This window comes from Melopsittacus undulatus, chromosome 2 (genome assembly GCF_012275295.1).
Source record: "Melopsittacus undulatus isolate bMelUnd1 chromosome 2, bMelUnd1.mat.Z, whole genome shotgun sequence".
Classification (NCBI taxonomy): Eukaryota; Metazoa; Chordata; class Aves; order Psittaciformes; family Psittaculidae; genus Melopsittacus; species Melopsittacus undulatus.
Window position 1 is genome coordinate 41225998 of NC_047528.1, and position 23649 is coordinate 41249646.

At 43.2% G+C, this 23649-nt stretch overlaps 1 protein-coding gene across 2 annotated transcripts in view; it reads right to left on the minus strand.

The window, feature by feature from the left end:
* KLF12 (KLF transcription factor 12) overlaps positions 1 to 23031 on the minus strand; it is a 244941-nt gene extending 221910 nt beyond the window's left edge. For both annotated transcript variants that reach the window (XM_034074351.1, XM_034074350.1), the window contains exon 1: positions 22864 to 23031. The gene's annotated coding sequence lies outside the window, so the exon portion shown is untranslated. The remainder of the gene's footprint in view (positions 1 to 22863) is intronic.
* Between the last annotated feature and the right edge of the window lie 618 nt (positions 23032 to 23649).

A 23649-nucleotide genomic window follows, 5' to 3' on the forward strand; every position in this document is an offset into this window, starting at 1 on the left:
CATCACACAAACAAACATACAAACGTAAAGGGTTTTAAAATGTAAAGAGAAAAGTTATCTTGACGCATCTCAGGCAGATTTGATGCAAGAAGCTGCTTTTCAAGTACAAAGAAGAAACAAGTAGATCAAGAAGAGCAAAGGGTCAGTGGGAGTAATGAACCATCACTGCTATGGGCTTGCTTGCTGTGTACTGAACACCAGTTGTACTGAAATGACAAATACCCAGAAAAGAGCAAGACAGTTCTTGCACAACACAGTGACAGTCAAATGAAGGATGGGTGGAATACATAGAAAAGACTGAATTTACATAATACAGTATCTACAGAATATTTTTTTATATATACACACATGATATAGTGCATTTTCTACTCACTTAAAAAAGGGATCTGTCCACCTTCAAACTTTCTTTTGACAATGCTGATGTGCCAAGACCTGGATTGTTTTTCCACTTGTTTTGACTTCTTTGGGCAGTTTTCTTTCTCATTTTATTCTTATTTTCTTTGTGATTAAGTATCCCCTTCATTGCTTTCTCATGTGTTCCCTTGTGTCCAGCTGCTTTACTTTTATTTTAAGACTTTGAGGAGTTTGTTTGTGGACCACCTACCATAAGCAGATCCTGACCTATGACCATGGCTTGTATAAAAAAATTGAAAATGAAACATTTATGATGCATTTATGGACTATATTCTCCAACAGAATAAGTACAGCTCAACTCTGTGATGCTGCAGAACTGCTGATTAACATAATTGAATAGCTTTTGTGCTCTCCAAGCAGATTAAACAATTTACAGTCACTGAGTCTTTGGATAGATCCAAAACAGGAGATCTGCTTCTCTTCCAAGGGACCACCCATGCACTCTGTTATTCTCCATAGCCTTCTGATCAGGCACTTCTGTTAGCAAAATTGAAGTGTGCTTTGGGTACTGATTTAATTATAACAAACCTCTACCAAAGGTCTCAGTAAGTTCATCATAGTATTGATACACTTGCTGAAAGACTGAACAGCAATAAGCTATTTGGATGCACTTTACACTGATATAATTCAGCATCAAGACAGAAAAAAAAAAAGTCTTAGAACTTCACTCTTCTAATTTCAGTTTAACAGGGTACAGACACACTGAACACATACACGGTGAGTGTTCATATAGCTGCTATCTGGAGATAAAGATCAAAATTGTTCTTTCTCACTTCGTTCTAGTAGAATCACTAACAGAAATCACGTATTCCCCAAAGTCAGCCTCTCAGAGATTTCAGCTCCTTGTCATGGCTATCCTACAATTTGCAGGAGTTAAAACCTGAATCACATTTTCATCTATTTGAAACCATTATCCAGGTAAAATTCATAATTCCTTAAAGTGATGTGAGATATATCTCATACCACTTACAGGTTGTACAGATGGTAATGAAGGGAGCACTTGCTGAAAAAGGGTAACTACTATGTCCTTGGCATTGACATTAAACCAAGCTTTATATATACCTGTGAGCAAAATGGCAAAGGATGCAACGCTACTAGTTTCTCTGGTTGCCTCTCAGGTTACTCCCAGATATGGAAGGGTAATAATTGTCTTCAGTTACTCATGCAAGAATTTTTAAAGATGCCCACCTACAAAGAATGTTTCTCATAACTAGCTTACATTTGTAAACAAACATTTGCACATAATTTTTCAATGTCTCAATAGGAAAACAAATACTCGTAGCTAAACTGCTCAAAAGCAGAAACACATTTTGGGTCTCCAACTTCAGATACCCTGTGGGTAATTTTTTTAAGCTAACTTTACTATTTCAGTAAATGAGTTGAAACAACTCTTCATCTCTACACTGCACTCAAACTGTCTCTCAAGCCAATCTAATCTAACCTCCAGTTTCAGCACCTTTACAAGAATACTCTTCTCCTTCAAGTATTATTATCAATAATCAAATAAAAGAATAAACGCTGAAACCATTTCCCAGGCAACTCATACCAGGGATGGAAAGGGAAAGCCTCTACACTCCTTCTCTTCCCCAGTCTTTATCTTCCTCTGCATGCTTTTGCATCGTCAATTTATACCAGAATGGGAAGGAAGGGCTAGAGAAGTAGTCAGTCTCCATTAAGTGAATTTGGAGAAGGCTGCTGCCCCATTACCTGTTTAGATTTCAAATCCCAAACAAGAAAGGGCACCAAAAAAGGAGGAAAAAATTACACAAAAAAATTGAAAGAGATGAGCTGGAAAAAGACAGAAGAAACATCTAAGTTCTACAAAGGATGAAAGCGTAAGCTTGAATCAACCATTTCTTCTACATATAATACTCAGGCAAGATGAACAATGCTGAACTCCTGTATTTTCCCTGTTTTGCAGGATTTTCTTTCTTCACATTGAAGTTATCTATGCTCTTGCACACTGAAATGAAAGCTGACAACACACCAGAGTCTGTATTTCATTCCTTTCGTATCGCCTACATTTTTTAAGACAACGCAGTTACACATGGGAATGTGAAGGCCTCTGTTTACCTGCTGCACTTTTATTACTGATGAGGAAGCAATCTCAGCTCAAATATTAAAGTATGTCAAAGAAAAACAAAGTAAATCAACTTTTTTAACTTGAAGCCCAGAGAGAATGATAAACCATGAAAATCAGCAATTTGTGTGTGCACAGCCATCTACACTACACTTCACTAAACACCAAGTCTTTAAAACCCTGAAGAAAAGTTAGCTTTAAGCATCTAAGAAAAGAAGTCAGCAAAGGAGGCCCCCAGAGGGTCTACAAACTACACATTTTTTTACTACTATACATCCAGACAACATGATGAAACTGTGAAAGAACAACTAGTTTAGCTACAGTGACATTCAAGGCAAACTGAAATAACACACTCCTCACACAAAAAGCTGCTAGTGACAGAAGTGGACACCCACCTGTATCAAGAGTAAAACTCTAGTATGCAATGTCCCTGCTGCTTGCAGATTACAGGACCTGACTTTAAAGCACAGTCATTTAAAAAAAAATCCCTCCGTGGCTGTTTTAGATTTTGACACACAGTGATTTCCTTTAATAGATACTACTGTGTAAACAGGGAGAGCTTTGCTATTTAAGCTTCCTGTAAACCCAAGATTAATGCACTTACTTTTTTTTCCCATGCCACGATTTTCTGCCTATTTGTACAGCACCTCCGCTCCAGCATCCAAGAACCTCTGGGTTCAGAAAGCCATGCTCTTGAGACCTCAGCAAAGATGAAGCTACTTCTGCTCCTGAGCAGGAAGACAGCCAGGAGAAAAGGGACACATACCACACGGGTGCACAGCTCTGGGCAAAGAGCTGTTCTTACACCCAGACAATATAGTGCAGAGGCACTGGCTCTTCAGCTGTGTATTACAAAACCCACCAATATGTATTTTCAGTACTCCCCATAAACAGAAGTTAAGCAATATCCTGGCACTGAAGAAGTTCAACCTTATTCCCTAGTATTATGCGAGTGCACCTGGGTCTTGCAGTCCTTGTTATTATTTGTTAGTCTCCTAAATAGCCTGTTGGCAAGCAGAAAGCCAAACAGTTCTCCTATTCATTTGGAAGCCTCCAGATGCCATGGACCACTTTAATTCCCATTACCCCCACACCAAGAACTACTCCTTTGGTCCTCCACTGGTTCCTGCAGCTCTCCTTTCTTGCTTGCCCAGTTCTTCCAAGGACTTGCTCTTTCCCTAACTCTTACCCCCACTTTAGTTCTGTGACTGATTCAGTCCAGAAAAAAAAAGCCACAATTTTAGCTCAGTGAGAAGCAGATGCTTCTCCTCCCTCCTCTCCATTCCCACCTCCATCTCATCCCACCACACACAGAAATACTTATAACAATGCAATTAAGACCAGATTCCTAAGTCTCAACATTCATAAGTTTAGGACAGTCACTATGAAGCAGTGAGGTGCACCACAGCATATAAACTGCCTCTAGCAAGCACAGAGAGTGGTGTAAGGTTCTTATGCATATAGGAAAGCCATCTTTCTCGGAAACAGGGCCAATCATTCTCAACCAGCTTCACCCTCATTTTTATATGGCTACCCCAGCTGCATTCTGTGTGCAACCTTCACCTGTTACAAAGTGCTTTTCTTGACAACATGCTCATCTGTACATTCTATAGCATTTCACAACACCTTTCATGTTTCAGTTCAGAAAAGCTGGCCAAGCAAACACATTTCTCATTTTGCACAGACATGCTTCTACAGCTTGCTAGCTGAAAAAGATGCCTGCCAGTATCTCAGAACTTTACATTTTTCAGAGTACATTAAATCAGAGTTTTTCCACATTAATCTTTCTTAAACCCAGTATTTCCGATTCTCACAGTAATTTCACCATTTACATATGCCCAGTCTATTATATTGCTCTTCAGTGAATTTACTTTCTAGCCATACTGAGTGCAGATTTGAATGTAGACCAAGTAAATCTGACACACAAGTCCAGTATACTTAGTTCCTTCCAGTCAGTGAGGAAGACTCCACGGGCCTTGCCAATTCCACCACAAAATCTCTTTCTTACCCTTTCCTCTTCTTAGAGGAAGCCATTTGCCCACTGGCTCTAACCTCCCTGGTCAGCCTGCAGCAATGACACCTTTGTGACAAGCACTGGAAAACATGAAAGAGAATCCTGATTCAAAGAATATAGCATGGAGGTAAGGAGGATACACCCACTTCTCTCATTTAGAATCACAGAATGGTTTGGATCAGAAGAAACCTTTGAAGATCACTTAGTCCCTGCCAAGGAGGGACATCTTCCACCAGATTAGGTTGCTCAAAGCCCCATCAAACCTGGCCCTGAACACTTCTAATGCTGCTTTCAGAATCAACGTGAAGAATGGCTTGTCACAGAGATCAGGACAGAAGTCTCCATCTTTCCTCTAACAGAAATAGCTCGCTCTTTCTTTCATCACATCAGCCTACAGAGAATTCAAGAGCTCTGTTCAGAAAACTTTTGACACCTTGCAGCTCTCATGCCCAGCCAGAGAACCAGCTGATAGTCAGAAATTCTCACACTTTCTACTTGAATTGATATTCCTCTATTTGTGACTAATGTAATCACTCACTTCTTTCATCACCTTACTCCCAGGAGTCAGTACAACCTAAGGTAAGAGCCAAGATATCTGAGAATTGACACTGATGCTGTGCTGCAGCTGCTTTGGAGCCACCACAAAACTGAGAGATACCTGAGCCTTCAGTATTACACAAGCAATAGCTGAATAAATATCACATAACTATTTCCAAAATCGATCTTTACTTGCTAGAAACAACAAGAGTTTGAAGTGGAAAAGGGTATCAATATTCTGCCAGAAAAACACTTTGAAGTCCCCCCGATGTTCCTACAGGACTGAGGTTTTTTAACTCCCAATTTACTGCTCACACCCTAGAAAACCAGAAAAAAACTGGAAAAAGGCAGTACGTTCAAAGGGGTATTTTTTTCCCAACTGCAGCCTTAGAGACTGCATACTTTACTTATATGGCCACTATTCTGATGACTTAAACTGAGTAATATTCAGAAGACACTCATATTATGAAATGGAAGTACCCAGAATAATCCTGTCTCTTCAAATAAAAGCAACATCGCACTGCCATCTTATATATTTCCATCTTTCATTCTCGCATTCCGAGAATTCTCTAGATACTTTCACTGCAGTTATTCCAAGTTTAAGTGAAAAGCAGGAACTTCTCTCCAGATTTAATCTGGAGGCATTTATCTTACGATCAATCCTGCAGTATGAAATTCAGTTTACATTGGCACAATGGCTTCACATAAAAACGATCACAATTTCAGCAGAACTCTGATGCTGCCAGTCCTTGTTCCCATCTTGACCACTTTTGCAGTAATCCATGTAGTTCTTTTGGTTACATGAAGAACCACAGTTCATTTGACGTTACCTTCTTTTTCTGTTAGTATCCACGTTTGGCATCCTAAACCACCATACTCACTTTTTTAGAGGCATGTTCACAACCCTCAACAAATGATTGCATACCTGCTGTTCTGTTTTCAGTCACACAAAACTCTACCTTCTGCTTTGATTCTATATGGACTTTAAAAGCAGCAAGCAAATGAAAAAAACACACTCTAACCTAAGACTCATCAAGCACTTCCCTTACTCAGCTTTCCTTCTACAAACACCAATCACAAAACCTTTCTTATTTCCCCCCATTTACTGACCTCCCCTTCAGCTTAACACTTCTGTACGTGAGTTGCCAACAGCAGGAGTCTTCACAGAATTCTGTATCACTGACATTTTCTGCTTGTCTTTCCCACACATGCACTTTCCCTCTTTCCATAGGTCTCTGATTCCCTTCTCTCACTCATTACTCTTCCTGCTATCTCACAGCCTGTGATCCATAGCCATTGCAGGTGGCAAGTCAAGAGCAAGCCACCTTCATCTGCTGGAACCAGCCACTGAAAAACACTACAGGTGAATGCTTCCTTAGAGCCCACATCAGAGACAAACATCCTTGTAACCTTCAGGATGTTACCAGCATTCACAGAAGCACTAAACAAAGACTTTCTCCTCAGTTAAACTGGCTTGATGAGAAATGAAGCACCACTTGGCCCATGCATGGAGGGCTTTTGTGGTCTCCTATTTGCCCTTAACATTTAAGTTCCACAAGACATAAAGATGTAGCAGTCTCACCTGCGACACACCAACCAGCAGGTTTCAGTGGTCCTTGCTTGCCTATGCTACCACTGCCTCTGGACATTTAGGACCCAATCCCTACAAGCCTGCCTGCATCCCACCTCTTCCTTCAGTGTAAAATCCTCCTGTAGCCCCACACGTAGGCAGACCTAGATTCATCCTGCCCTAATTAATGTAGCCACATAAAGCTGCCTTAAGCCACTCACCATAAACACCTTTACAATCACCAAGCAAGGCACAGTTTGCAAGGAGTAATAACATTTTGCATAAAGCATATAATACATTTTGGGGAAAAAAAAAATCCAGTGGTCTGACACACACAGTCTTATCAGTTCTAAAACAGAAGCACAGGCTTTCATACTCATGTTCTTTCTAAATACATCATTTGTTCATCATAACACATCACTCCTTATTAAAAACTGTTCCTTGCCATCTTCTCATGGCTGTGAAACAACCAGCGCTACAGCCAGCAGACAAACACACATGGGATAGGATTTTGTCCAGGGAAATCCAAGATCTCATCTCTGCTCTGGAGGTCTTCCTGTGGACTAAAAGCACTGGGGACACCAAGGCTGCCACATTCCCAACTCTGGGAACAGCCAACGGTGCTTTCCTCCAGCAGCACTGGTGGCCTCCAACCATTTGGCCTATTCCTGAACAGCCATAGCTATTTTGGGAGATAACTGGGAACCTAACCCAAGTTAAGAATAAATCAGTAAAACCCTGAAAGTTAGGGCAATTTCTTGATCCAATTCAGTCCACTGACAAGGGAAGCAATATGAATGACACAGGGACAGGCACCACAGGAGACAGATGGCAATGAGAACCACATAAGCCAGCACTGACACCAAGAAAAGAACAAATAAAACCATAGCTGGCAGCCCCTCAGTTAGATAATTGAAGCAGGACCTGTTCCTCACTAATGAGTATACCAAAGCCATCTTTATCCACTCTGTATACATCTCGGCACTCATAACATGTACGCAACTTTCCACTGTATGCAACTTTCTACTGTATGCTTTTTATCCCATATGGATGCCCCTTTTCACCACTACCCATCCGCCCCCTCCCGCATGAATCTAACACCAACTTCAGGAAAATCTAACACCATGCTCCAGGGATAAAGCAACTTATGTTCTGAAAATCTTAACAAGCCCAGGAAGACCAAATTATGACCAGCAGCCTTTAAAAACACGTCCATACGAAAATTCCTACACAATAAAAGCTATCCAGTAACTGTAATTTAAGCTTATCACACAATCTCTTGCAGAAGCATAACAAAGAACATTCAAAACACCTTCCAATGTTTAGAAACATACACAAGACATGAATGATGATTTCACACTCCACCAAGAAGAAAATATTCCAGATTGCAGTCACTCAGTTGCAAGTCAGACACTAACAACTAGACTTTTAGGAGCATTAATCTGTTAACTCTAATGAGAGCTGGGCTGTCGAACACAGATGAAAGAATAGCCAAGGATACCGCAGTTCAGCACTCCTTATCCAGTATAACTCTCACAGATTCTTTCCAGTTCTCCAGCATCCAGATCTGGCTATTACACCAAGAAACACAGCAAGCCAGAAGGACTACAAATTTTGCTTCACAGACATGCAGTGACTTTCAATACAGCCTAAACTCTTTAGCTATATTAATTTAAAAGCCTGAACCAACAGTTTAGGATTTCCTCTAAGCTGCAGCTTTTTCCAGTCAATATTTGTAAATCATGTTTCATGTTTCCAAGGAAACCAAGCGGGTAATACTTCTTGCAACAGCCTCCTTCAATATACTTTTCACAGCTACAGGGCTCACAGAAGTTATTTGCAGTCTGACAAAAGAAAGAAGTTACGCTTTTTCTTACACCTTAGGAAAAAAAACCCACCAGCCTCCAGAAGCACCTGAAGCAACGTATGTAGCAAGCATCTACAGATACCCTTGTGGACTTTGACTTCTGAAGCAGTCTTATAATAACATGTATTATTCAGCTTTTCTACATATTTTTCCCAATGGCAGGTCCCAAAGTGTCCAGGGTAAACAGCATTGCATTTATTTTGCTCATGCAAAATGAGGTGCTTCTTAAATGACTTCCAAATTACCAGCTAGTACATCACCTGTGGAAGTCTGAACACATCCCACCACCCTCTCCAAAAATGTATTATGCATCTTATGCTAAAGCTCAAATGCTAATGAAGATAAAGACCAAATCTAGGTATAAAGTAGCATGTTGCAATAGAATGCTGCTTCCGTGATTTTTTTTCTATTATTTGTCTTACTTGACAGTTGTTTAAATCAATTTAAGGCATGACTAACTTACTGCATCCTGCAGATAAAATAATGGTGAGAACAAAATATACTCAAAGTAATTTTCTTGATGGGATCTTTGGAAAAAGCAAGATTATCAGTAGAGCTGCAATGACATAATATCTCTATCTGAAGAACAGAGGAGAAAAAAGTAGAACGTGACAGTTAGTAAAAATATCAAATCTATAAACTCCACTTTGATTAATGTGAAGACACAAAACTCTGAAACAAAATGCCTGTAACAGTATTTTTGTGCTCTTGCACAGTGAAGACAGATCAAAGCAACAAAACTAAGACATTTTCCTATCTGCTGAGTTCTGTCAGACTTCTGTTTCCAAAAAGCTGGGTAATGTGCTTTCAAATTATATAAAGAACATTATGTGTCCAAACATCCTAGCTGAAAACCAAAGGCTCTGAAGTTTCATGAGGAGAATCCAAACTAGAAAACTACATGTTGTGCTCTCACATCTACCTACAAGATGCTCTCAACAACTGTTAATACAGAAAACACATATCCAAAGTTCCTCAGGATGATGCATTTTATTTGCTTATAGAAACTGAATACTGGGCAAAACACGGATGCTCTTTGGTGGCTCGGGGTAAAGACAGTAACACCAGCCCTTTAAGGAAGCACCTCAAACTCCTCCTTATGCAAATGGCATCAAGACAAAGTCATGGACTTTCTAACAAAATGTACTGCACCCACCTCAAACCTGAAACCTGCAAAGATCCACATTCAAACACAACACACAAAACAAACGCGCAGCTCCTCGACAAATCTGGAAGGAGCAGCCAGGAGGCTCTTTTGACATTACAAGAGAGGATTGTTCATACAACAAAAACCATTACAACAGAAACACTTTTTACAACATTGCAGGCATCATATCAGCTACATTAATCCTGTGGCAAGCAGTTAAAACCAGCTTCTGCTTTACAAAACATCTCAAAGTTGTCTGCAGTATTAGAAATGTCATTCCAGAGCTGATGAGATAATAGTAATGGACAAGATCTTCATTGCATAATAACTAGTGCTGCAATAAGAGAAATCCATGCTGCATGGAAAGCATATTCAGTAGCCAATAGTTTTCAAAGTTCTTAAGTTACAGAGCAAAAACAGGCTTTCTTTTTGTCACCACTTCCTAATGAAACACAGACCCACACATTTACTTTTTCTGCACCACTTGTGTCCTCTCCCTGCCCCTTCATTTAGTGGTTGTTCACCCCTGAAACCTGCCTTCACCCAACAGAAGGGCAACTCAGAGTCAAACAACACAACTGGGAAAACAGATGAGAAAGAGTAGAAATGCTTTCCCAAGATCCTGGACCCAGGACAAACACAAGGAAACATATCAAGACAGCCCTCACCTAGAGTGCAAGGAGAAGAAAGGCCCAAGGGACCCTACCGCTAGACTGCAAGTGTAGTCATGGTCACCTCAAACCTCAGATGGGTACAGAAGATCAGAACACAAAAGGCACCTTACAGCCTGACCTAAACAGAAGAAATAGAGTCACTTTCTACATGGCAACTTGTGAGGTACCACAGGTTTTCCCTAAGGTAATGCACCGGACCAACACCAAGACATCACATGCAGCTCCAGCTGTCTATGGCACCGACCCAGAAACCAAGGGGTTACTGCTTCACTGCAGTGTTTGCAGGAACCACTGCAATAAATCTTCAGCAGAAACTCAGGGCTCCAGGGACCTGTAACATGCTACATCATCTATAACATGAAAATATAAATTAAGGGATGGTTGGTTTTTACATTTAGAATTACATGCAGCAGAAAGTAATTCTGTGTCAAAAAAGTAAATTTGAAAGTAAAAAATAAAATAAAATAAAAAGGCTAACAGACATTGCATGGAGAAGCAAGAACAACATTACTGGTGAAGAGCAGCAAACAACATCTAAAAACTCCGGTAAAGAATGAAATCATTAGCCTTTTCAGAAAAAGGATTTTAAGCTGATGACTGCAAAAGCTTTAGGCTTGCATTTCTTCTTTGCCATGTGAAGAACTGCACTCACAAAACAAAGTTCAAAAGCTCCATGGAGGGCTGTTCATGAGCCTCACACACCACTGCTGGACTGCAAGGGGCTATTTCAATATAAACTGGTGGTTTACAAAGAACATAAAAATCTCAAACAGCAGCAAGCCCAATGGAAGGATGCACAAGCCTACTTCAAGCACCCCGCTGGAAGCTTAAGCCAAGTCACCAGAGTGTGCACTGGAGAAGAGTTTGTCAGGAAGAGAACTGGAGCAAACATTGGGACTATATCAAGTGACCAGAGGTCAATGGGATTTTAGACAGGTGGTATTTCCCCAGAGACCAATTAGTTTTGCAGTAGTGGTGTATGTGTCGTGTTTCAGATCAGCTTCACAATGTATTTCACTTAGGTTTTTTAAAACCCAGATAAGTAAACACTCATTTAGACTTACCAAGAGCATAAGGAGATACTCTTTTGGAAGACGGTTTCCCTCATGCCTGGACGTATTTCTAGTGCTTTTACCTGGTTCCCTTTCCTCTGGGGCAGCTTGAAGCATTAATAACCCTTCCATGTGAACACCACTTTTCCGTTTTCCCGACTTACAGCATGGGGCTACACCACACAATGGTCCTTGTTCCCAGCCCTGATCCTTCTCACAGGATCTGCACTAGTTACGTCAACTTGCAAAAAGAAAGTGACACAGCCAACAAACTTCCTTTTCCCTCTGAGAGGGAGGAAAGGAATCATGTTTCCAGAGGTACCGGTTTTCAGTAACTGCATCTACATCATTTTGCCTGGCTCCATGAGATATACAAGTTGAAATGTAGTTATCACACTGAACAAAACTGCACAATGAAAAAGCTACCCCACCTCACCCAAAACCAACAAATTAATCTTGCTTTGGCATTTAGTAGCTTTTTCAAGATGTTAGGGAGAAGACAGAGAAAGTAAGGAGAAAGGCCCACCTTTAGTTTGGTTTCCTTAAAAAATAAGGTTGCCTATGATCACAGTTTTAAGGTCAGAATACATAGAAATTAAACTTTATTTACAGAATTGTACCTCCTCCAGAAGGCTGAGGAAATAGAGCAGTATATATGTAAGCGTGGAAGAAAGTCTCCAAAAGGATTAAATAGTTACAGGGAAGAGCTCCTGTTTTTCAAGTACCAGTAGGACGTCAATGACAAGATCCCTGTGAAAGAGCATGACTCTCCGAGTTGAGCAGCGATCAGCAAAATCACCCAAAATCCTTACTCACTCTTTAAAAACCGGTATGATTAATGAACAACACTTGGGGGAGTGGAAATAGAGGCATTGAAGTATCCCCAAAATAGCATTATTAAATTTGAAATTACCCTGCAAAAACATAGGAAGAAAAAACAGTGAACAAGAGAGAGAAAGATCTGAGAAGTGCAGCACAAGGTAAGCACATCAAACACTGAGCCCAGGTGATTCTGCTCAGCTGGTACCTCTAGCCAACAAGCATTCTATTTCATACTTTAGATATAATACATTGAATAGACATGTCCAAAAAGGTACCTGAGAAATGGGGTCAGTGTCAACAGTTAAGAATAAGTGAAGTATTTGAAAAAGTTATTTACATAGGCAGCTTCACAAAATGAAAATAGATGGCTACTCCTATCTTCTAACAATGTTTAATACCTCCAGAAGAAGCAAGGTAACTAACAGTGCTCTAAAACCTGTCTGGTAAAGAAATTGCCCTTTTCTGTAACATTATTATAAGTTCTAACAAAAAAAAAATCATTACTCTTATATAAATTATTCTAAAAAATTAATCTGAAATTAAGAAAGCCATTTTCATCAGTTCTCAAGCAGTACACATTTGCTGCTGAACTTCAAAGAAACTACTAACCTGATAAAAATCATGGATTAAACAAAACTGAAGTGTAGTAAACTAATCAATAAGCAGGTGTATAACAGAATATCATCTTTCTCACAGCTTACTCAATCACCACAGACCAATAACTAGCTCATTCAGAAACTGAAAAATCTACTGGGAACAAAGGAAGTTAGAGAGATGTGTTTTCCTCTTCTATTTTTTTTTAATCTAATTATATGCTGAAGGGTAATACCTAAAAGTTGTAAAACTCTCAAGGATATTTTGAACAGAAACTATGAGTTTCTCTTAATAACCAAATATTACGTTTCCTTTATTAAAATAGAAGTTAGTTTGAAACACAAATACATTTTAGTAAGATTTTTTTAAGTAACCTGGCACATTAAAAATAAATATATTAATAAAAATTGCCTCAATTATGTTCTCTACAGTTTATGAGTTTCAATTTCTAAGTGTAGCTGACAGTCAACAGTAAAATTAAATCTACTAAATAAGAAATACCATCAGCCATATTGTAATATTAAGTGTGCAAAAATTAAAACTCAGCAAATGAACAGAACTCTGCAAACTTTGTATGCACACAATGCATTTTCTTGGCTAAAAATCTGAGTATTCTCTGCATAAAGACTATTTTGGCTGCTGCACATCAGCACACTACACATCACTTACCCGACTGGTATCACCAGGAGCTGTAAAATCAGTAAAAACTGCAGAAACCACTCAAGATTTAAACTGATTGTTTAAATTAAGTTTTCCTGCCTTCTACTTTAAAGTCAAAATGATTTAAATGAATTCACCCTCTTCAACAGCCACAAATTAAAACACTGTTCAATTATGCAAACTCTGAGAAGAAAGACAGAGAAGGAATTGACAGGAGACTAGTTGACCGCTCATTTAAGAGACAGAGGTAGAACAAGGTTAAGTGGCTGGAAGCCAAATATATGGATAAATTCAGGGTACAAATAATGCATAGACATTAGAGTAATTAGGATCACTGAACAGCTTACCAAAGATGACAGCTGATGCCCCATCACATGAAGAAGTTTTTTACCTTACAACCGTGTATTCACAAAATGTTCCAACTCCAAGAGACCACACATGCTTCATGCAGACCAAGGTGATACTCTACTGATGCCATTATTTAAAATTATTAGATGATCATAGTGCATTTTTCTGATCTTCAAAGCAATTAATCTACAATTTAATCCTATGGTGAGATCGCTTATTTCTCCGTACTTCACCAAGTCCTGCCCTCACTTGAGTTTGCCGTACACTCCTTCTGCTACCTGCTGAAAAGCCAACACATCCACCAGCAACCAAAGACTTTGAACAGAACCAGCCACGATATGAAACCATCCTTTGGGATGGCACTGAACTCAAAATGCAGCCTTTCTCTTCAATGAAGGTTTCAAACATGCACTTTTCGAAGCCTTCTCACTAAGTCATTGAAGACTTAAACTGCATTTTACATGCTACTCTACAGAGGTACCTGACATGTTCTTTAGTCTATGATATAAATAATTAAATCCCCCACTCATCACACGGCCTCACATTTAGGCAGAAGACTGCTGTACAGACAGCTAGGAAAGCCTGTATCAGGCACCAAGAGCAAGGATGACAGTTTCAAAGCATAACAGTTCAGTGGTTTAGGAGTACTTCTAGGCTAAGAGCTCAGTTTCAAGCTGGAAGCGTCCTATTAGACATACAGCACTAGACAGGTCTCCAAAAACAGAACTCATCTTACAAACTGGGTGAACAAATTGAATTCGGCTTCTGTGTCTAAATTAAAACTTGTACATCCAGGCAGTCTTTGCAACTTATGTTGGTTAAACGTGGCTTCATGGCTTCTCTGCTGCTGCTTCTACAGCACTTGCAGCAATGTCAAGATGCTTTTAGGACACGGTTCCTGTACTTGACACAGTTGCTAACCTTCAATCTTCATAAAAGCTGCGGTCTAGTTGCTCAACTTTTAAACCAAAAATGCTATAACGTCTGATGAACTCCGACTGGAATTACTAGTTTATAGAGCAGATAAACCACCACGGTCCTGGGTGCTCTCCCTAATGTAAGAAACTACAGCCTGGCCAGGGGTGCTCACTTTCACAACGCATAAGATAAGTCAAACACCAAATAATGAAAGCCACGAGAAGAGCCCACAGAAGCTGCAGCTCTTTCCTCACTACCACCAAATTCTGCAGGGCTGGGAAAAGCTTCTCCCAGGATTTCAGCAAAGGTCTCCTCTCACCTATCTTTGAACAAGTACAGTGTATGTATCCATGTGCAAGTTAAACATCTGAGACTTCCTCTACCACCAACCAACAGAGAGGTTTTCCGATCGTCTTTTGAGCATGGGAATGATTCTGGTGTCATGATTTTAATACACACCTCTAAGGCAAGGATGAGCTAAGCTCCTTTTTTTGGGAAAGGAATGCATTTTATTCAAGCTATCTGCCAGAACTGACTTAAGCAAGTGTCTGTGATTGCTATGCAGACTCAAGCCTCCCATCCCTGCCCAGCCCACATGCTTCCTTAGCATTGCAATGAAAAAGAAATATTGTCTTCCTAAATCCAGCAATACGTAAAAGCTGAAGGAGAGCACATCTCCAGCAAGCACAAAATAAATCCATCTTGAATACTGGCTAGTATGCAAAAAAGAAAAAGTACTAAGTCTCATGATATTTTACAGTTCACACTATGTTTATATTTAATTATTCCATGTGACTACTGTAAACTTTACCCCAATAGAGCCACAACCAAAAATCACAAATCTGACACCTTCTCAAAACAAGAAGTCCAAAATTACTGATATATTTTCTTAAGATAAATGTCAATGACATTTTAGCAAAATGTTGATTTAGCTGAATATAGATCTGGAAAGTAAAAGTGAAAATGGCAATGCTTTCTGAAATAGCAGCCTCCAAATCTGCCTGCTAACGAGACTGAGTCTGCATGCTCTCCCTGTCAAAAGGGGAAAAAATAACCCACTTAACTCATTTTTTCCATTCAAAATTCTGTAGGGCACTGTCTATGCAAAAGATTTCCTTGCTTAGAATGGAACCAGGAAAAAATTAAGTTGTCTTGTACTGTTACTGATTTATAGAAACTGAAAATGAATGGGGCTTGCCCCCAGCTTTTAAGAAAAATCTTTTCATTTCCTACTTAACCCGAATTTTCTTGCAACTGATGCTCTGAAAAAGGAACTGGAAGAGCTCCAACTACTGTCCAAACTTTAAATGATTTCTAAGTGTCATGAATCACAGCTCTTTACATGCTTTCCTAGTGCACTGCCAATCCACACTTGAAGGCTAACTCCAAACTGTTTTATGCCAGCACTGCACACTCAAAGATGCAAAAAAAAAAATTTTCTACATTATTCCAATTTTAAGTCAAGTCCTGCTCAGATTCATGTCAGGCATTACCACATAATGCAGCCGCTATCTTTCTTTTTTCCCTCGGAAGAACTGGCAACTGACACCATTAATCCTAAACGCCTCAGTGGCTACCTCATTTGACAAAGTGTTATCACATTTGCTATAAAAAGTGTCCTCAAATTTTAGCAGACCATCTGAAAACACGGGTCCCATGGAAAAAAAAAGGGGTAACATCCATGGCAAATGACAACGGTCACAGTTATTCTTTGAAATTCACGTCACAAGTTTCTAATATTGCACTATTCTACTTAACAAGCTTGAATCATTTCAGCTGAAATTCTCAGTGAGTGCTCCTGCAAAGTTTGATTTGAAAGTTTTTGGGAACACACCAGCCACTTCTGATGATTCTGGTAACTGAGAAAAGCAGCTAAAAAAAATCACTGATAACATTTTGTTTGGAAATACTTTCCCTTAGGGATCCCACAGAAAAGACAAAGTGCTGGAGTTAGGTAGCCACCTTTACCTATGTCAATGCCAGTCTGCCGACACTTAAAGTACCCGAGAACTGCAGTTCTCCCATGCTCAGGAAGGCTTCCAGAGCTTGTTCCAGCTCTGCTAACAGACCCGAACTTACTTCCAGCTGACCTCTCTGCACATCACCTGCACCCACCCAGCCAGCCAGCATAACTGTGCTTCCCACGTTGCTGTCCAGCACCTATGATGCTCCAGGAAAGAGACAGAACACCACCAGCAGCAAAGCCCTCCTTGGCCTAAGCAAAGGAAAAAAGCTATTTAGGTAGTCAGTGTGAGGATCAGAGTTAGCATGCATAACCTTGTGCTCTTTGCAGCTCTGACCACAGCACAATGCCCCACACTAATTAGGAATCAGGGTCACTGCTTACCACCTTACAGAGAGGGTAACAAAGTGGTTGTCCTAGGTGATATCTGACAAAACCAGCACCAAAATCCAGGTCTCCCAACAGGAAACACCGTCTGATTAATTATCCCCTTTGTGGTGCTGATGTCCAAGGTCACACATTTGATTGTTCTATGTTTAGAGAACACACTCACCCCACTGCCAGAAACAAAGCTCAGGATTCCCGAGTCCCATCATTACCCTGCTATGTAGCAAACACTGTGCCAGCCATTAGCAAAGAGCTGTGCTTCATTCTTCATTCCAGTCCTGGAGGCTGGTTCACAGAGAGGACAAAGGCTTGCTACTGCTAACCAGACATTCCTTAACTCAAGTGGTGCTGGTCTGTGCTGCAGCTCCAAAGCCTGTCAACACCACACCACCAGCAACCCACCAAAGGATAAACACTATTGCACATGAAAGCATTTGTTTCAAGGAAAAAAGAAAATAACCTATGAACAAATAAACAAATCAGCAGGTTGAAAAAGAATATAGGCATTGCTAGGATGGCATTCAGAGGGTAGGAAACGCCAGCATGAAACTGTCTGGGCAAACTTTAGTCAGTATTACTGAGTGTAGACTTTTAATAATCTTTGATCATGGGATCTGCCGTGACCCCAGCGCACACAGTTTCAGTTCTGATACACCTTAGCCTTTGCATTCCTGCGATTTTACTGAACTTTAAATTTAAAAAGGAATAATTAGCAAGCCGATACCTAGAGAAGTCCTACCCTTGTGCCTGCAGCTGAACGGGCTCTTCTGACACAGGAGCTGATGTGCACAGATGTGGAATGCATGAAGAAATGCAGTCAGTATGAAGCATACAGTCCCTGAATAGATTTCACATGACTTCATATATTCACTCCCAAGTCCCACCATATATTTCAGTTGAGAAACACTAGGATGGCTCATGCCACCATCCCCTCCCAAAAATGCAGGAAATGACCGAAATGGTTACAGGATCCAAAGCACACCATAATTTAAAGCTGTCTTCTCCAAATCAAAACACATCATTCTGCAGCAGACACAAATGCAAAAAAAAAAAAAAAACACTTGTATATTGTAACTTAATTTTGGCTTACACCAAGGTCTAGCTCATGCTTTCTGATAAAGACCATGAGATTTTACACTGAACTCAAGAAAGGAAAGTGCACACAAGCTCAGGGTTACAGTGTAGGAATACTGACTTCTTGGCAAAGCCATATTCATTTTTCTTCTTCCTTCTGTCTCCCAGTATTATTTTAAGAATTCTCTGCCACCAAAAGGTAAATAAAGCTGATTAAAGAATTCTCTACCACTTTTGTGTTATAGTTATTGCCTGGGAGCAAACACAAGAGCACAGGCTCAGAATAAACTTCAAACCTATCAGTCACACCAAACTTTGAGAAGTATGAGAAAGTTCACAGATTTTAGGGCACCAAGTCTAAGTGTGGAAGAGAGCTTCCAAATACAAATGCAGCACCACTAGCACAGACCTGGATTTTGTTGTTCCTTTTTATAGATATATAGACAGAAAGAGACTGCACAAACACCCTCACACTGGTCCAATTTTACCAACTTTTGCAACAGTGCCACATACATATATCAGGTCCAGCCAACGCTCCAGTCCAGTTTGTCAACACAGTTCTACGTCTAGCTGTAAAGTAAAACAATAATTTTGACACTGACTCCTCAAATAACTCTTGTTGCTCTTTTTTTTTCTTGCATTTAGTACCAATTCCAAAAAAATAAATGAACCATTCAGTTGAAACAAGAGCACGTCTAAAGTTCAACTGCTGAACAGAGGGTAAGCTTACATGGAGTTTTTTCCACTGATGAAAAATGCTGAAAGTGTCCTTAGTACTACATGCAAAAGCCCTTCCTCTTTTTTATAGCATAAGTATGCATTTCATTTGTAAAAAAGCTAATTTCACTGCATAGGAAGCATAGTCATTTCATTCTTTCAAATTTGCACTTCCAAGACTCAAAATCTGTCTTGCAGTTACAGCACAGCACACTTGGTACAAAAGGAGAGGAAAAGCAACAACTTGACTGCTCAATACTTTCTTTACATCTCACTTTGAAACAACATGCTCATTCTATGCTCTCCTCTTAGCTGGGGAAGTGAGCATGCTTGTATTTTCAGCTCCTCCTCTTCCAAAGACGCACAGCTGCAGCTGTAGTAAACAACCACTAGTCAGGAGCTGAGAAGGTCAAAGTCTCGGTGCTGCATCCCTTTCAGCTTCTCTAAAAATGAAATTTCCATTTCACTCAATTCATTTTTGTGTCACTTTGTAGTTACGTCAAGGTAAGGCAAAACACAATCACCCTCCAACGAAATAAATCAAGATACAACACTTCAAAAGTCACAAGCAAACACTTCAGCAAAATAAACAATTCCCCAGCTTTATTAATATACAAACACCTCACAGTCTCTTGTTTTACTTGATTCAAACAAAGATTAGGTCAAAGCCAACTTTATACTGACAAGACCTGCTACACAATGCAGATGACACTTGCTGAAGGAACAAGCAAGGAGGCTGGCCATCCTGAAAAGTAGCACCGGTGGCCATGCAAGCCTGACAGAAGCAATCCAGCAGCCTGAAGCACGGAGGCAACAGCACTACAACTCTGGGAAGGCTAAGCGGGCATCATCCACCCAGTGATGAGAAAAGGCATCCACTTTCCATTTATGCCATGAACTACCCAAAACCTAAACAGGATGCCCTTTTAGCACCAAAACCTGCACTGAATTACACAGACCTTCTGGAACCCCACAGTGCATTAGACAACTCCCCAAATATCTGAGAGAGCATACCTATCTTCCTTCCAAAACACGGTCTGCACTTCTATTTGATTATGGTACCATCACCCAGCACCTCGGTCTGAGTGGAGATGGTCATTACCAAGCAGTTCTGCAGCCCAAGCCCTGCACAGACCCCGCTCCACCATCTCCTGGGGGAAGAAGAGCTACTTCTGACCCACCACACCTCAGCCTGCTCTCTGCAGCACAACTCTGCTTGAGCACCCGGGCAGAAACAGCTGGCAGAGGACTCCCCGATTAGCCTGTCCTGGAATCTTCAAGTTTATTTTTAAGAGTTGTTACACAGCCTTCTTGGGCTCTCAGGGGCCTTTCCAGCCAAGGCTTTTCTCCAGGAGGCTTGGAAATATTGCCACTAAGTATTACTGGGGAAAGAAATACATTTAAGATACCTCATTTCCCATCCCCCCTCCTTCACTCACTGACACTGCCTCACTCCCAGAAGCACAAACCAAACAGTATCTCCCACATCCTGAACTCCTTCCCAGCCCCTCCAGCACGTGTGCAGTCACTCATCAAATGCCCCACAGCACATCTCCTCCTCAAAAAGCCTCTTTTTCCACACACAACTGGGGGATAGAAGAGAAAATACCAGTACTCTTTTGCAGTACGGTATCGACTTCTCCATGAACCGGGGGGAGGGAGGGGGGGTGATAAAAGAAATGGGGAAAAGGGGAAGTGGGTGTGCAAATTCACCTTGTAAAGCTGTCGGAATCCTAATGAGGTTTGCCTGAAGGAAGGTGCCCCCCTCCCCCCACCTCTCAGTTCCAGGTACCAGACACAGCAAAAGAAACGAAGGGGAAAGGAATAATAAAAGAAGAAAAGAAAACAGCCAGAAACACTAAGGCGGATGCTCCCGGTGCTGCTCTGGAGGCAGCGGGTGAGGGGGCCGGCCTGGGCACGGGTGCGCATGGGTGCTGCTCCAGCCTTGGAGGGGGTGATGTCATCCCACCGAGCTCCAGCGCCGGCACCTGCCGGCAGCATAGCGGCAGCAGCTCCGGCCGGCTGCCAAAGCCTCGGGCAGGGGGAAGAGCAAGTCATAATGAAAAGCCCTAAAAATACTAAATAATCCTAACACAAAACCCCCGCAGGCAGCGCGCCCTTGGCTCCGCGCGGCCGGTCGGTGACGTTGGGTGACACGCCAGGCTGCAGTCAGCGGTTTCAAGTTGATTACGTCCCATTAGAGAGATACTCCCCCTCCCCCCCTGCACGAACCACATATTGAAATAGAAAAAATCAGTAGACCGGGTTTATGCAGCCTTACGTCATTAATAAAACGCCTCTATCGCCCCATCTGTGACCTATTCAGCCCAGTTACTAATCCAGCACTAAGACCACTTCGCTGTTCCTGTGCATTTCGGAGTTGTAGACCAACCAGAAAGCAGAAAATGGAGCCCTTATACCAGCGCTACATAAAGCAACCCCGCAAAGTTGCCGCGGATATCTACCTGCCGAGAGCGAGACAGCAAGGGGACAGCAGGGGGAACACCACGGGAGAGGCACATCACCATTTCTTTCACGGTAGAGAATTAAAAAAGATAAACTGGTTTACTCACTTATGCAGGGGGACTGCCGAAAGCTTGCAGGATTTTACAAGCCCGACATAAACCCCAGTGCAAGTGAACTTCTCTTCAGTGCCTCCCTAACAAACTGCTCGTACCTGCTCCCTAGGCGTGTGAAACATCTTATTTTCCATGCCAGGATCTGAAAAACCCACGTCTGGAGCGGAGCATCACACCCCTGCAAACCATGGCGGGGGGGGGACGGGGGTAAAATAACCCATCTTGGCTGCTTCTATATCCACCTTCCCCTCCCCTTCTCTCCTCCCCCCCCCCCCCCCCCCCCCAGAAAATCTTTTTAGAGGCAGACAGGAGTCCAAATTTTATCCCAGAGCATTCCCCCAACATAAACCTTTTGGTGGGGTTCGCAAGGGGAACACCGATGTCATGGGGAGGGGGGGCACACGCATCTCCCGCAGCCACTCTGGGCACAGGTTTTAATGTAAATACCAGCAGTCTGCTCCCCAAGCAACGCCGTCCGACTTCTGGAACAGCAAGTATTTATTTTAGAGATGATAATTATTTTGGTAGAAGGTAATGTAGTGGTACGCTCTTGATCTTTATTCCCCCCCATAGATCATTACACTGTTCCCCCCCCCCCCCGTATTTTCTTTTTTTTCCCCCATAGAGTATTTCACTCCTATTATATATATATATATTATTTAATACTTCCTTTTATATTACCTTTCCCACCCCAAAGGCGCAGGGGCACCGCGGCCGCCCCGGGGACGGCAGCACAAAGAGCTGGGCGCTCCCAGCTCGCTGCTCATCACTCCTGGCTTATCGCTTTTCATTTCCCCCCCCCTCTTTTTCATCGCCTTCTCCCACCTCCCTCCTCGCCCCCCTTCTGAAGCCTCAGCGGGAAAGTTGAGGGAAAAGTTCGGGCCGGCCCCCAGCACCCTGCACACACACACCCCACCGCCACCCCCCTCCGGTACTGCTGCCTCCAGGGCACCGGGAAGGATGGAGGGGAGGGATGGGATGGGAGGAGGGATGGAGGGCGGGAGGGCACTGCCGTTAACCCCCGACTGCGCTGGGGGAAGAAGGGGAAGAAAGAGGAATTGGATAGACGGGGTGCGCTGTGCCCCCACTTTTCTTTAAAATTATTTAACTTCTGTACCGGAACGATTTGGTTGGTTTGGGTTTTTTTTTGTATAATAGAAACCTGATTGGGACAGCAACAAAAACCTACACGTTATCCGTTTATTCCGGTAAGAAAGGGAATCGGCACAGACCTGAGCAGAAGCGGCAGAGCAGGAGAAACTGTTTCCTTCCCCTGACACAGGGTCCCCGCTCGCTCTGTCTGTCCGTCCGCCCCGCTCTCCCCGGGCGGTACCACACGGACGGACGGACGGACGCTCGCTCAGGGCACACCGGCGGACGCAGCCGCCGTCCCCGGGTAATGAATGGGGACAGCCCGGGGAGCAGCGGCTCTCGCCGCCGACTTACCCGCGTCACATGATGAGCCGGGGCCAGGCTGGGCCGGGGGTGGGGGCTCCCGGCGCCGCCTCTCCTCGCCTCGCCTCCCGGTGGTGCCGCCGCCGAGACTCCCCACCGGCCGCTCCAGACAAAGGGCCCGCTCCGGACCGACGTCCCCTCCCCAGCTCCCGGCCCCTGCTCCGGCCGCGGCGGGCGCCGGTGGCGTCGCTGGCATGCGGCGCGTCCCCGCCCCCACCGGCAGCCGGGCGGAGGGAGGGAGGGGAGGGGCCGCGCCCCCGGCACCCGGTGCACCGCCCGCCCTGCCCCGCCCCGGGGGGTGGGGACGGGAACGCCCGGCAGCACCGCCCCCGCCGGACACGGCCCTGGACCCGCCCGGCTGCGGGGGGCAGGGCAGCCGAGCGCCGCGGGGAGGGGCCGGGCGGGGCCGGCAGCGGGGGCACCGAGGGGAGGCCCGGGGCGGGGGAGCGCCGAGGGCAGGCGGGGCCGGGCAGGGCAGGGCAGGGCGGGGCCGAGCGGAGGGGGGAGCAGGTTAACAGCGGGTGGGACGAGGCGGAGACCGTGGGGAGTGGGGATGCTGAGGGGACCCGCAGGGGACACGGCGGTGTTGAGGGAAGCCCCTCGGGGACATGGCGGTCGCGGCACTGAGGAGCGCCCCGAGGGGACGGAGAGATACGGAGAGGGCGATGTGGAGGCTGAGGGCAGCTGCGGGGCAGGACACACAGAGGTTGAGGCACGGAGCAGGCGGGGCGGGGAGGATCGCGGCTGGCCCGGCCCTCCCGGCTGCCAGGGGGGCTC